Source organism: Chrysochloris asiatica, unplaced genomic scaffold (genome assembly GCF_000296735.1).
Source record: "Chrysochloris asiatica unplaced genomic scaffold, ChrAsi1.0 scaffold00159, whole genome shotgun sequence".
In the NCBI taxonomy this organism is placed as follows: domain Eukaryota; kingdom Metazoa; phylum Chordata; class Mammalia; order Afrosoricida; family Chrysochloridae; genus Chrysochloris; species Chrysochloris asiatica.
In genome coordinates this window covers 1420313-1436529 of record NW_006408677.1, presented here as the reverse complement: position 1 = coordinate 1436529, position 16217 = coordinate 1420313, and the positions used below count along the sequence as shown (strand labels likewise).

At 38.3% G+C, this 16217-nt stretch overlaps 1 protein-coding gene across 2 annotated transcripts in view; it reads left to right on the top strand.

Moving 5' to 3' along the window:
- COL4A5 (collagen, type IV, alpha 5) overlaps positions 1–16217 on the top strand; it is a 360371-nt gene that overhangs the window by 85764 nt on the left and 258390 nt on the right. The window lies entirely within an intron of this gene.

Below are 16217 nucleotides of genomic sequence, written 5' to 3'. Positions count from 1 at the left end.
ATCCATGTTATGCGGTGGCTTGCAGCTTCCTTGTTGTTCTTCAAGGTAGCATAGTATTCCATTGTGTGTATGTACCACAGTTTGTTTATCCATTTTTCAGTTGATGGGCTAGGTTAGACTTTTGATCAGTGTTGTATTGAGTTTGTAGATCAATTCTGGGGAAATTGGTAACACTATTGGATACCAAGGAGCTATGGTAGCGTAGTGGTGACGAGTTGGGCTGCTAACTTCAAGGTCAGCAGTTCAAAACTACCAGCTGTTCCACAGGAGAAAGATGAGGCTTTTTACTGCATAAAGATTTACAGCCTTGGAAACCCTGTACAGGGGTCGCTATGAGTTGGAACCGACTCCATGGCACATAACCGACTAACCAACCATTGGTACTAATCCATAAACATGGCATATCTCTTCATTTATTTAAGAGCCATTTCATTTTTAGCGGAAATGTTTTAAAGTTTTCATTGCATAGGTTTTGTATATGTTTTATTAAATTTATCCATAAATAATGTGTGCCTTTCGATAGCATTTAAACTGGTATTATTTAAAATTTTTATTTTACAATGATCTGTTGATTGTTAGTTTGTTTTTTGTTGAAATCTTTTTTATTCTGTGACACAACATAAATTCAGTTATTTGAATTGCATAGTCAAGTCACCGGTACTTTGCTGTATTGAAATAGAGACCATTTGATTTGCCCATTTGAGCATGTTACCCTGTGTTATTTATTGTTATTATTATTGCAGTGGCTAGGCCTTATGACAGCATGTTGAATAGAAATGAAGAGAGAGGATATTCAAGTCTATTTCTCAGCCTTAAGACTATAATGTTCAAGAATGATTGCAATGAATATGTTATTAGTTGTGTAAATGATCTCCAGCATATTTTCCAACTACTGATCCTTATTCTGTTTCCAACCTTTGCATTCCAGTTACCAGTTATTATCAGTACATCTTGATTGCATGTTTGATCAATTTCAGACTGAAGAAGTTGGTAGAATTCTTCAATTTCATCACTGGCTTTAGTGGGTTGTGCGTAAATTTGAGTAATAGTGATATAAACTGGTCTTCCTTGTAGGCATATGGCTATTATCCTAGCACAGACAGAGCTTTACTTCAAGGTATGTCTTAAAATGTTCTTTTGGGGAATGAATGCAATGCCATTTTTCTTCAATTTGTCATTTCCAGAATAGTAAACCATAAGATTGTCAGATTCAAAATGGCCAATACCAGTCCATTTCTGCTCCTTGGAACCCCTATCCAGGGTCGCTATGAGTCACACCTGCTTCTACTGCTAAACTAATGGTTTACCCTGTATAGGGTTTCTGAGGAGCAACTGGTGGGTTTCAGCCACTGATATTGTGATTAGCTGTCTGGTGCTTATCCTACCATACCACAGTTAATGGTTATTAATTCAATTGGAAAGTGGCAATATTCTTATATTCTTATTTTTCCATTTATTTGTTGAGTTACTATTAAAAAGAGACATTTCACCTCCAACTATTATTTTGTTATCAAGTGGCATATAATTCATATAGAAAAGGCAGGATAAATGTTTGATACTTCCTGTTTACTTATTTGTTTCTAAGATTTTCCCTTGAACTGGTTTCCTAATAGTCTTTGAAGATGACTAATTATTTTTACAAAATTATTATGAACTCTTGCACTTAAACATCCTTCATGGTTTTAGCCCGTTACATATATATTTTCATCACTGAAGCACAAGTGGTCTCATCTTTGGCTAATAGAAATGTCTTTAAGTTAACTCTTGAATCCTTTAATTTTAGTAGTCTTTGAAACTCCCTTGGTATATGGTATAACAAAATGTTTCTGGCTTATTTTGTACATTTTGTGCCACAGACTTGGACTCAGTCATTCTCCACACAACACTGGTTTCTAATCTCTCCCTCTATTATCACATACCATTTCCCCTGTATATCTCTTTGTCTTTTCTTCTTTTCTTATAAGGACATTTTTGTTAAGTACCATCAAGCCAATTCCAACTCAAAGAGACCCTGTATAGGGTTTCTGAGGAGCAGCTGGTGAGTTTGACCTGCCAACTTTGCCTGTGCTTATCCTATGGTGTCACACCAGGACTTCTTAAGGACATTAGTCATACGAATTTAGGTGTACTCACTCCCAAATAACCTCATCTTACCTAATTACATTCGCAAAGATTATTTTCAAATAATGTTACATTCTGAGGTTCCAGAAAGGACATGAACTTTTGAGGAACATTATTCAACACAGTACAGTGTATGACTCATCTCAAATAATTTTTATGTTTGGCATGAGGTAGAGAATGAGGCTTATTTTGCCCCCAAAGAATATCCAGTTATTCCAACCCCAATTAAAAAAATAAATTTTGTTTTCCTTCTTGGATAACTTTGGTACCTTGACTATCAAATGACCATAATCTATTCAAATGATTGATTTATCCTTATTTTAATATCACGTTGTCATAATTGTTTTGCCTTTCATAGTAAGTCTTGAATCAATTTTGTGACTTCCTACCAGATTAAAGCAGATTTAGTATAGCAAAGAAGGTTTTAACTAAATTATAATTAATGCTCCCATCTTCCTAATAATGATTCATTTGGAGTGAATCATTACTATTTACTATGGAAATTGCTTTAATTATATGTATAACTTGGGTCATAATTCTCAGAAATATTTGAACCTAGCAATAGGTAACACCTGCATCCAGGGCACTAGTTTAGCACTGCACAGTTCTAGAGGGTGACATTCACACAGGCATAGATAATAGACAAGTAAATAAATGCAAGAAAGACATTAGAAAAATAGACACAAATGTTAAGAAGGGAGATAATAGAAATGTGGTAAAAAGCAGGAGCTCATCATTTGCACAGCATCCTTTACATAGGTTTATTGTTAGTTGTCATTGAGTACATTCTGACTCATAGTGACCCCATTTGTGCAAAGTAGAATTGCTTTATAGGGTTTCCAAGGATCTGACATTTCAGAAGCAGATAATCAGGCTTGTCTTCCAAAGTACCTTTGCGTGGGTTTGAGCAACCAATAGAACAGTGCTTATCCCGCAGTGCCACACCAGGACTCAAAAGAGATGATATATATACCATAAACAAGGGGTCTGGTATTGAAGCAAATATTAACACAATTTAAAGGAACTGACTATCTATCTCATTATGTGTTCAAAAAACTAGAATGAATTCACTGAATTAATAGAACTTTGTTGTTGTTGTTGTTGTTAAGTGCCATAGAATTGGTTACAACTCCTGTATAGGGTTTCCGAAGAGCGGCTGGTGGGTGTAAACTGCCAACCTTATGGTTCGAAGTTCAGTGCTGATCCTATAGTGCCACACCAGTACTTCAGTGAAAAAAGAAAAAAAAACAAACACAAAACTTAACTCTCATACTTGGGCATACTTTTTACTCTAAATCAGGGGTGGGGAATGTGCAGCCCACAGGCTATATATTGTTGTTATGTGTCGCGGAGTTGGTTCCAATTCATAGTGACCCTGCACAGGGTTTCTGAGGCTGTTAATCTTTACAGGAGCAGAAAGCCTCATCTTTCTCCCGCGGAGCAGCTGGTAGTTTCCAACTGCTGACCTTGCTGTTCACAGCCCGATTCATAACCTCTAGGCTGCAAAATCATTTGGTCTGACCCTGCCAAGGCAACTGAAGTCAGGCTAGTTTTTAAGCTGATCATTTTGTGTAGTCCACGGATGTTGTTAAAAATATCCAAATGGCCCTTGGCAGAAAAACAAAACAAAACTTTCCTACCCTACTCTAAATCATGAATGCCTCTTTGAAACAGCAACTCACATTTTGTGTTGTTTTCATTGGGTCTTGTATCTGGTAGTCTTGTATCAAAGTCATTTTTGTTGACTTGTCTCCAGTTTTTCTTCTGAGAATTTTAGAGCCTTCAGACAACTCTGATTTTAGAATTGGCTAATCCAATGAGATATCATAAGCTTCAAGAAAGCAGTAATAGCAGAGAAGGCATTGCATTGCAGGCCTGACAACTGTGAAAAGGAGATGGAGAAGGAAGGATTAAGTAGGAAGTATGTCAGACTGCAGTGTTGTTCTAAGTAAGCTTTGGCCAAGCTAATTGTAATTCCTTTAGCCAAAGTCACTAGTTAGTGGAGTCTCTCTTCCTTCATGAATTTGTCTTTACTTGTATTTCTTGCTATCCTCAGTCATTGGTTATGAGCTGACTGGAGGAATCATGCCCTTTGTGCTAGCATGGTGGTAGAGCTAGAGCAGGGGTGGGGAACATCTTGCCAAGGCATTACATTACATTCCAGCCATCACATTAGGGATGAATTAATTAAATGTTTTACCAAATATAGCAGGTTAATTTTTAAGCTGATCATTTTGTATGGCCCAGGAACAATGTTATAAATTTTGGCAGAAAACAGGTTTCCCACCTCTGATCTAGAGGGACGGTAGCTTTGGGTTGTTAATAAATCATGCTCCTTGCAGCCAAAGATTTGAGTGGCACATTTCCATGGTTCCTGCAGTTCAATGTGCTGCACAGATCTATTTTTCCATGCTGGTTTGGTGAGCAATTCATCCAATGCCTCCTGTGGTCCTTTCTTCCAGAGAGGAAACTTAGAAGAGTTAGTGGGATGGACTATGGTTTCCCATTGTTGCAGTTACTTTTGGGCCCATCACCTTGCAAGGGTAATTAATTAATACTAATCAGGAAAAGGAGGTTGAGCTGCTTTCACCTAATGAGGTTAGGGAAGAATACTTGTGTAAATCAGTTGATTCACCTGTGTCCTACTACTCCCTTGCTCCATTGTAACTGTGAATGACCAACCGTAACGACTCCTATGAGGAGTATATACTTAGCAAAGGGTCAAGCAAGCCTCTAGGGAATGAAGATTTCCAAGAAAGCCACCAATACCTCTAGAGGTGAGAGCAGAGGGTGAGGGAAATTTGAAATGGCTAATGGAGGGGGGAGAAAATGAGTATCGCTATTTTAGACCCTGTGGATTTTCTGATGAGCAAAGCAAACTCTTTACCTTCATGAAGATTGTAGTCTATTGGGGAGACAGAGAATAAATATATATATATATATAGACCAGCAGTGATAAGTACTATGATAGTTTTGTTCTTTTCAATAGAGTAGACAGAGAAAAGCTCTCTGAAGAGAGAGTTCACATTTTAGCTAAAATATGAATGAATGGGTGAGCCAGCTACATGAATATCTGGAATGTGGGCATTGTAGGCATGGACAAGATTTAGGGCAAAAGCTAAAGCCTGAACACTGGTCACACGTTTGAGGCAGTCCAAGTAGGATAATGTAAAGAAATACAGTGAGAAGAGGTATCAGGGGAGTCCGGCATTGTGAGATATGGAAAAGATGAGTTCCAATTTTATCTAGCCAAACATATTCCATCATTTTAGCTCTAAGCATATTGTGTTAAACGCCTTGTTGCATTAAGTCTACTATGTTTATTCCATGTCTCTTATCCAAATGACTAGTCTCTTAGTTCACTTGGCATTTATGTCATATTAGCTTGCTGTAGCTCCTATAATTACCCTCTTTCAAGCAATACTGAAAATTTTCCATTTTGAATCATCTAAATGTCTTGCCACTTCCCATACTTGTAAATCAATTTCCCAACAATGGTTATGAAAACGTTTGCGTGAGCTTTCTGTTCCTTTTATGTGATGTGTTTGAACCTGAAAATGTGAATATATTCAACAATTAGGTTGCCTTCCTTTAGACTGGCTTTCAACACCTCTTTTTACTAGTTTGAAGACCACCTTCCTTGTTGGAGATGAAGGAAACAAAATGTTCCCCCAAATACCAATGCCTCCATTTTCTATGTTTTGCTTTTTAAAACATTTTCCCTCAAAAGCCTTAGTTTCCTGTAGGCTTTTAGCTTGCCTATGATAATTCTTACAAGTTTATTCATATTACTCGTTCGTACCTGTCTTTGTTCCCACTTTTTCCATTTTTTCACATGTTTTAAATGTCTTAGTGGATTAAAGTGTTCCCTGTGTTTACATGTCTCTCAATTTTCTTTCCCATTGAATTCTCATGATTATATGATGGAATTTTACTTTTTAAAAACTGCCCAGAATTATTATCCTTTTAGAGTCTTTGACCATGAAGTCCCAGTGAGAACTGCAGACTTTCAAAAATCAACTTTTTAAAACTTAAAGGCTATTCAGTTAACTGCTTAGCTTTCTCTTTCCCAGCTATTAACAACTCCAGTCTGACATTAAAGTATTATCCTTGTGCTCCTGTAACTGCTTTATGTCAAGCAGTTCAACTTTTTTTATTAAGCTTAAAAACCAGATTGCTTTTGTTGGAACAATCTGATTTCAATCATCTTCTTGACATCTTCCTAATTTCCTACTTAAAATAAAACAAACAAAAACATAGTGGTTCTCAACCTTGGATACATGTTAGAGTTAATTGGTCTAGGTTGGGTCCTCAATCAGTCAGATAGAGGACCATAGTGGAGGAGTCCTGGTGTTACACTGTAGGATATGCATTGAATTGCTAACTGAAAGGTTGGTGGTTCAAACCACCAGCCGCACCTCAGAAACCGTATGCAGAGTCACTATGGGTGACAACCAACTTGACGGCATTTAACAATAGCAATAACATTCTAGTGGAAAGGAGCACTGGTGGCTCTGTGGGTTAAGCACATGCTCCTAACCCCAAGGTCAGCAGTTCAAATCCACTAGCTGCTCAGTGGGGAGTACAGTGAGGCTGTACCCATAAAGATTTACAATCTCAGAAACCCAATGGAGCAGTTATATTCTGTCACTGGAATGACAGTGTTTTATTATTATTGTTGTTGTTGTTGTTATAGTTGAAATAGAGCCAAAGTGGTTAAGAACTCAAACCCACCAGCACTCCACAAAAGAAAGATGTGGTAGTCTGTTTCTGTAAAGATTATAGCTTTGTACAAACCCTCTGGGACACTTCTACTTTGTCGTTGAGGGTCACTGTGAGTCAGAGTCAACTCAACAGCACCAGTTCCTTCTAATAGAAAGGGAAACTGTATAGAACTTTCCCTGACAAGTGATGAGAAGAGCTTTTTATTTAAAAAAGCAAAACAAAACAACCAAAACTTAATCATATTCTTAATATTGGCTCCTACCAGAAGAAAGTGTTTTTCCACCCACTCTGCATCACTCAGCCTTTTTGTCTTCACTCCCCATCCTGTCTATGAAAGCTTTATTGTCTAGAAAAAGAAATCTTTGTACTTACAACCCAAATATATCTTGAAGGTTCTCACCAGAAGTGTCATTACTTTTTTTTCTAGATCAGCACTGTTTAAAACAAATATGAAGCACACAATATACATAATTTAAAATTGCGTAGTGATGACACTACAAAAGCATAAATAGGTGGAACTTGTCATTGTGACATTTTGTTTAATCCAACATTTCCCAAGTCTTGTCATTTCAACATGTAATCAAGATATGAATTATTAATGAGATATACTCTTTTTATGTATATTGTGTTTGAAACTGGGGGGCGTGTATTTAACATTTGCAGCACTTCTCAATTTGAACAAGTCAAATTTTAAGTGTTCACTAGGTACATGTGTTTAGTGGCTGCTATTTTGGACAGAGCAGGTCAAGATAAATCATTGTCCATATTATTTCTCTTTAAAATCTGCTATAGGAAATGTCTCTTGGCTGTTCTTTTATCACATTTCCTTCTTAACTGGAGTTATTCCTTCCTCTTTTTTCTCATTGTTGTTGTTAAGTGCCATTAAGTCTGTTCTGACCCATAGTGACCCTGCGTAGGGTTTCCAAGGAGCAGCTGGTGAGCTCGAACCGCCCGCTGACCTTGCAGTTCAAACTGACTTTGCAGTCCAGCGCATTAATCCACAGTGCCACACCAGGACTCCTTTTTCTCATAGCACTTGGTTTTATGTAGCTCTCACCATAGCATTTACTTCCTATTGCTTTCATTGCATGACATGTGTTTCTCCAACTAAATTCAAGGCCTCTGATGACAGGTTCATCATATTCATCTTTATGACATCTTCTATCCCTATCATTTTTTCATTGCTTTTGAGGCAGTACACCAAAATGTGCAACAGTTGCCGGGAAGTCAATTCCAACACATAGTGAGCCTGTGTGGGGCAGAGTGTCTTTCAAGGCTGTGACTTCTGGGAGGCAGATCTCCAAACCTATCTTTGGAGGTTCCTTTGGGTAGGTTTGAACTATCAACCTTTTAGTTAGTAATCCAGCACTTAATCATTTGCACCACCCAATGCATATAATAACTATTTATGGAATTGAATTGTATAGAAACCTTCTCTTGATGTGCTTTATTATTGCAGGGGGTGAGTAATTTAGGATTGTGGTCGGTACTACTTTAAAATAGAGAAACATTCTATTCTCAAAAAATGCAGTCAAAAGTCAGATACAGTTTACCATTTTGTCTACTCATGTATGTTTAGATCTTGTTCATCTCATGTATGTTTAGATCTTGTTCAGTGTCCTTGTGGTTTCTTGTCTGCAATATTTATTTCAGTCTGTTTGCATCAAATGCAGTGCTGATTTGAATTATGCTTGTGTATGATTATGCAGATAGTCTTTGATTTCTAACATTCTTTTGCTGACTGTTATATGGTTCTTAAAACTTTTCACCTCAACAATCTAGTATTTGCTCACTAAAATGGGCTGGCAATGGAACTAAGGTATAATCTTGTGTTAACAGCTTGATTAAATGGCAAATTGCTAGGTTGTTGCTGTTTGTATTGAAATAAAGGCTCATTGAATATATGCATATATATAAGACATATCCTGGAATTGTTTCTGCCTCTACAGCATTCTCCCCCCTCACATTCCCCATCTGTTTTGACAAATCATCTCTTTCTCACTTATGCCTCCATTGCTCTAAGATGGGGCTAAGTAAAGGACAGATTTTTATCATGACAGGAGCATAAAGTTACAATAGATTTTCAGTAGTGTATAAATTGAAACTGCTTTGAAAGTAATTGGGCTATTTGAGTGATGGGTATTGAAAAAGCACTGCCAGCTAAATTTACTATTAGAGGAAGTTATAAGTTTTCTAAATGTTAACTTGACAGTTATCAGCCTAGTACTTGGAACTAGAGCTATTGTGATTTGGGAGAGATGTTCATGGTGGTAGTAAAGTATTTCCCACCCCTAATTTGTGATTTTAAGGAGTCCTGGTAGTGTAACAGATTCCTTGGTGATCTGCTAAGTGCAAGATTAGTAGTTAGAATCTACCCGTCGCTCCTCAGGAGAAAGAGGAGGCTCTCTGCTCCCATAAAGATTTACAACCTCGGAAACCCTATAGGGTCTCTATGAGTTGGAACCAACTCACTGGCACACAGCCACCACCAGTAGCAATTTGTGATTTTATGTAATCATTCTTCCATTGTTGAAAATCCATTGTTTTTTTTCTTGTTGAATACAAGTCAACAACATGAATGAAAGCATTCCTACTGTTTGTGATTGCCTTAAACGATATCTTTCTTGATTTCTACTGGTGCTGTATGTAGGCTGAGCCCTAGGCTTCAAGGTTGGTTTGACCTGCAAGGTTGGTGGCAGATCTCTATACAGGATCATTATGAGTCGTCACCCACTCCACAGCACTTAACAACAACACCGGTGTTGGAAAATACCATGGGGCTTTCATGCAGAACACTTCCCTTACTGAAAATGGAAGCAGAGCTGCTAGTTTTTCTGCCTGTAAAATGAATGTCTTATTATCTAATTCTACCATGGAGTCCTGGTGTGGTGCTGTGGGATAATGCACTAGACCTTAAGGTCAGTTTGAACCCCAAAGTTGGTGGTTCAAACTCTCCAGTTGCTATGAGTCGAAACTGACTCGATGGCACTTAATAACAACAATAACCATGGCTACCAGAGTCCTAGTGTGGCACTGTAGAATACGCACTGGAATGCCGATTGCAAAGGTCAGTGGTTCAAACTTACTGGTCACTCTTTGGAAACCCTATAGTTATGAGTTGGAACCCACTTGATGGCACTTAACAACAACAGCAACCATGAATCCCAAGGAGCCTTGGTTACTCAATGGTTAGGTACTTGGCTGCTAACTGAATGGTTCTGTGGTTTGAACTCATTGGCCCCCCTTTGGAAGAAAAGACCTAAAGATCTACTTTTGTTGAGATTGTTGTCTTGGAAACCCTCATGGGACAGTTCTACTCTGTCACATGGGGTCTTTATGAGTAGGAATCTACTCATCAGCACAACAGACAACAGCAACAATGAATACCAGCTGCTGAGATGGTCAACCAAGAATTCTTTTAGAAATACACATAAAATACGGTCCACTCGGTGTAAGGGCATTCTCTCCTTGTTACCTTTTTGCCAGCAGACATCAGGAAGGCCTAGGTCATTTTAGTGCATTTTAACATTGGCATGGAGCCCTGGAGTTAGACTCACTGAGTCTTAAATGCACTTAGAACACTGATATTTGACTGCTTCATAGGAGACATTCCAGACATATTTATGCTCAACACATCTCTGAAGTTTTTATTCTTTATTTTCATGGTACCGTCGTCTTTTTGTTTGGTTCTTTTATCTCTGATGTCAGTACTTTTCCAAGGCCAAGTTAAAACAAATAACTACAGATATAAGTTCAGCTTGTACTAATCTCTTCACCTATCTGGAACCGTTTTCCTGCAATCCTGAGAAAGATGTTGAAACTCAGGATATGTCTGTACAGGCCTGGTAGAATGGCAAACTACAGTACTGTCAATAGTCAGTCCTTAAATAGCTTACCATAAAATCAAAGTTTACCCTCTCCATTTTTATTTGTCAGTATAGACATAACTGTGGTTAACTCTTTTGTCTGTAAGTAAATTATTCTGTATAGTGTTGTAAGTTTTCACTATATTAAAAAATAAATTATAACTTAAAATGGAATGGTTTTTATTGTATTACTCATGCTTATCACTCATGTTTGTTACTCGTGAATCACTAATTTGGGGTTGTAAGTTTTTCATGCTTTCTTCCAGGTAGATTATGTACTAGTGGATAAAACATGGCATTCGGAGGTAAAAGACACAAATCTAAATAGCTGTTCCAAGCTGGTCTGCTTGTCTTTGCTAGTGGGAATGTCTCACCTCAGAAGGTTCTGGATGGGATTCACGATTCCACATAAGGTCCTATACTCTGCAAAGGCTCCACAAAAGTTCTAGAACCCCTTTTAGGTATTCCAGTCAGTTATAGGCTGAAGACGGGCTTAAAACTTTTCTGTAATCATGTTTCACAACATTTCTTTCTATCCCACTCAAGTGTCTATTTTACAATAGTAGGCAAGGGAAACCAATATTCATAAGACAGTCAAGCATCTTAGAATTCTTTCCCCTCTTCAAACTATGCTTAGATTCCTGTATCACAGAGCCCTGTTGTTCCAAAGTTGATAATGCATCACTATTTACCTCTGTCCCACTAGGCCATGCAAAACTGTCTCAGTGTTCCCCTATCTATCTTGTTCTTCTACCTCCTCCCCCTTCTTGAATTGCTCTCCCCAGCACCCGAACTAAACCCCCCACTCCAACCCCACCATTGTAGTTATCTTATATTCCATTAACTCTTCCCTCCTATAATCTATCTGACCTTATCACCACCTAGATCTCTCTTCCTCTGTGTTTACCTTCTTTCACATTGTAATTGTTTTGATCATAGACTGACCTTCTGGATCCTCTGCTTTTATAATTTTATTCTGTTCTCGACTCTTCCATTTGTTAATTAAGTTCAGGGTGATGCTGCCATGTACGTCAATCTCTGGTTGTTGTCTGTTCTTATTGGTTATTCGTCGTTGGTTTTTCATCGCAGGGCTGGATTTGGAAAAATCTCTTAGCTTCTCTTTATCCTGGAATGTTTTAATTATACCATCATTGACAGCTTTGCTGGGCAGAGAATTCTTGGTTGGCAGTTTTGTTTTTGTTTTTTTTTCTTTCTTTCTTTCAGATTTTTATATATGTCTCCCCATTGCCTTCTTGCCTGCATGGTTTCTGCTGAGAGATCTGAGCTTAATCTGATTTGCTTGCTTTGTGTGTTACACTTCTCTTTTCCCTAGCTGCTTTCAGGATTCCATTCTTATTTTTTATTTTGGAGAGCTTGATTATGATATGTCTTGGTGATTTTCTTTTAGGGTCTGTCCTTCCTGGGGTTCGTTGAGCTTCTTGAATGCTTATCTTTTCACTTCTCAGGATGTTAGGGGAATTTTCTTCCAGAGCCTCTTCAGCTATCTCCTCTGTGGATTTGTGTGATTCTTCCTGTTCCAGAATGTGGATCATTCTTAAGTTATTCCTCATCATATTATCCAACATGAATCTTAGGTATTCTTCAGATTTTTTAAATACTTTTTTTTGTGCTTGCTCTTCTATCTTAGTAGTGTTGAGAGATTTATCTTCTAGCTCACTAGTTCTGGCTTCTATCTCTTCAGTTCTACTCCTTTACTTTTTAAGTGTATTGTCCATTTCTGATATTCTATTATTAATCTTTTGTACCTCTTTCTGTAAGTTTGTAATTGTTTCCAATACTTTATCTATCTTATTTGATTGCTCTTGTAGCATTTTCCTGACTTCTTCCCATTTTTCTCAACTCCATTGTATAGTGTTTTGATACATTTTATAATCATGTTTCTGAATTCCTTCTCAGGCATTTCCAAAGCCTGCCCATCTTCAAGTATGGAGTGTAGGTCCACTTCCAGCTCATTTGCCTCAGTCACTTTATCTCACTTCTAGACATGTGCTGTTAAGGTCATCTGTTTCTGTTTTGGGGGCTGTGACCTTAATACTTAGATGGGTGTGTATTTTTGTAATTTTTATGCTTTCTGATTGCTTCCAGGTAGATGTGATCAGGATATGGGCTTCCTTTTTTACTCTTCTTCCTGAGAAATTTCAAGATGTCACTGTTGGTTGTTGTGACATAACTCAGGATTTAATTTTCAGCCTGTTTTCTTTTTAGTCTGCCTGTCCTGCTCCACAATCCCCATTCAGGCCTTTTTTCCTAGTGAGAAACAGTTCAGGGCCAGCTGTGGCTGTTTTGTGCTGCTGTTTGGTTTTAAGTGCAAACTGTCTCTTTAAATTTCTAGGAGATCTGTGCACATGCGTAATAGAACCCTCCAGGGATGGGGATGGGGTGTCCATTCCCTCAGGCACCCCCTCTAGTCACCAGAATGGAGGTGCGCAGACAGTGAGAGACCAATGAACAGATAACAACAACAAAAAAAGAATGTCCACGCCTTTATCTCCGTGCGTGGTTCTATCAGGTGTGTCCGTGACTGCTCTGATACTTACTTCCCTGGCTTGGTCTCGCCCAACATGGTAGCTCCACGACCAGCTGAGCATCTTGGATTAGAAAACACTGGATTTCTTGCTTCTGCTACAAATTCCACTAACTGTAAGCCTTCCAACCTTCTAAATATCCCTTTATATGTGGTTCAGAGTTCTGTAACCGTCCCCTGAACCTGTTTGGTCTGATATTCTGTGTTGTTGCTGACGGAGCTCCTCACTGAACCTGAGCCACCATCTTGTTTGTTCTCCCACTTCAAACTCTTTAATGCATTTATTCTATATAAGTCATTAGTTATTTTTGTCAGGTTAGATATGAAAAGTACCAAATGAGTGTGTGTGCTTTATTTTATTGCTGAAAATATACATATCACCAAATTTCCTTACCAAAGATTCATATTAGAGATGAGTAATAATTACAGGTTAAGCAATTTATGGATAAGGGCTATCCATCTTTTCCCAAATCAAAGTAAATAAGGGCTTTCAGTTTGATTGAGGACATGGTTTCCTCAGATGCTTACAGCTTTAAAATCATTACTGAACTATTTGATCAAAGGTTCTATAGAAAAATCATGATCAAAGTGGGGAGAGCGGGGAGAATATAAAACAGAATTTCAGGTTCTTATGGAATCCAGAGTTTCTGGAAACATTGAAGCTGGATGAACCCCCAAAAGTATTGTCTTGAAATAATCTTTAAGCCTTAAGTTAAAAATATTTCCTGAAGTCTTCTTTCAAACAAACAGTTGTTTAGCTTAATTAATGAAGAATATCTGCCTTTAGCATTGTGTTCTTTTAAGAACTGTATATGCGATAACATTGACAATAGCAGCTGAAAAGATTAAATAGAAAGGTTGGAGGGCAGTGAGTTTGTGTTAATGAGGGAAGAACAATTCGGAAAAGGAGCATGAGAATAGTTGCACACCTCGAAGAATGTAATCGATGACACTGAACTATACATGTAGAGATTGATGAATTGGTATACAAGGATAAGTTTTAAAAAATATTGTTACTATGATTCCAGTTAATACATGTATGGGTTTATTCGACATAATAGGTGTTTAAAGATGTCAGTGTAAGCAGTGGATTCTTCCAGACAAGTTCTCTTTGCAATATACTTGTCTTCATCTCATTAGGGTACTATCAAAGAAAGGTCCAATCAAAACAGTGGCTTCTGAAGGGCTCTGCTGGGCCAGTAAAATTCAAGGCAGAGGCGTCAACTCAAAAGGTTATGATGACTTTTTTTTTTTTTTTGAGATTTCAAAGCGGTGATCTTGATAGGTGTTTTCCAAAAACATAGAACGATCACTGAAACTTAACTATGAAGAAGTTTCAAAAAAATTGAAAACTACGTTGGTAATAAAAAGACCAGGTTTGTACCAAGGAATGTTTTCCATCATGACAATACACACCTGCTCATTCATGGAGGATAGCAAGAGCTGTCCTCGGATAATTTCTTTAGGAAACCTTACCCCATCCATCCTACAGCCCTGATCTTGTCCCTTCAGACTTCTTTTTGTTTCCCAAACTCTAAGAACATTGAAAAGGAACACAATGTGAGTTCCTCTAGGATGCCAGAAGTGACATTTTGATGTGGTGTAAAGTGAAGAGCACAGAATTCATTTGGAAATGGAATTTCTTAAAGACATGAAAATACTGCTTTCAGATGGAGTATATGTCAAGAAACAATAGCTTCATTTTTAATCATTGTTTCTGTGATTTTGCCACTATACTTTTTCATTTACCCTTTTATATGAACTTACAGGCAGTCCCCAGGTTGCTAATGAGAATCTTTCATGAACATGTTTTGGGATTGAATTTGTAGGTAATTTGCAGTGAGTGCATATGCTTCCAATTTTGCCTCACTTTAGTTCAGGGGTGGGGAACATCTAGCCTGCAGGCTGGATGATGTTGTTGTCGTTGTTAGGTGCCATCGAGTTGGTACCGACCCATAGAGACCTTATACACAGGAGAATGAAACACTACCCGATCCTGGGCCAACCTCACTACTGTTGCCATGCTTGAGTCCATAGGTGCTGCCATTTGGCCAATCCATCTCATTGGAGGTCTTCCTCTTTTACTCTGACCCTCCACCTTACCAAACATGATATCCTTCTCCAGCGACTGGTCCCTCCTGACCATGAGAGAAGAAGTTTAGACATCTTGGCCTCTATAAGGAGCACTCTGGCTTCACTTCTTCCAAAACATATCTATTGGTTCTTTTGGCAGCCCATGGCACTTTCAGTATTCTCCTCCAACACCATAACTCAAAAGTGTCAATTCTTCTACGGTCTTCCTGATTCACTTTACAGCTTTCGCATGCATATGAGGTTATTGAAAATACCATGGCTTGGATCAGGTGCACCTTAGTCCTCAAAGTGACATCTTTGCTCTTCAACACTGTAAAAAGGTCTTGTGCAGCAGATTTTCCTAATGCAGTACGTCGTCTGATTTCTTGACTGTTGCTTCCGTGAGTGTTGATAATTGATCCAAGAAGAATGAAGTCCTTGACAACTACAGTCTTTTCTCTGTTGATAAGAATGTTGTTTATTGGTCCAGTGGCGGGCTGTATAAGGCTCACAAAATCATTTGATCTGGCTCTGCCAAGGCAACTGTAGTTCCAGCCATCATGTTGTTGTTAAGTGTCTTCAAATCAGTTTGACCTATAGCGACCCTGTATAGGGTTTCCGAAGAACAGCTGGTGAACTTGAACTGCTGACCTTTGTTGTTGTTGTTGTCAAGTGCCATCGAGTCGGAACCGACTCATAGCGACCCCATGCACAGCAGAACGAAACAATGTCCGATCCTGGGCCAACCTGCACTACTGCTGTCACACTTGACGCCATCAATGATGCCACCGGCAAATCCATCTCGTTAGGGGTCTTCCTCTTTTTCTCTGACCCTCCACCTTATCCAGCATGACATCCTTCTCCAGCGACTATTCCCTCCTGACAAT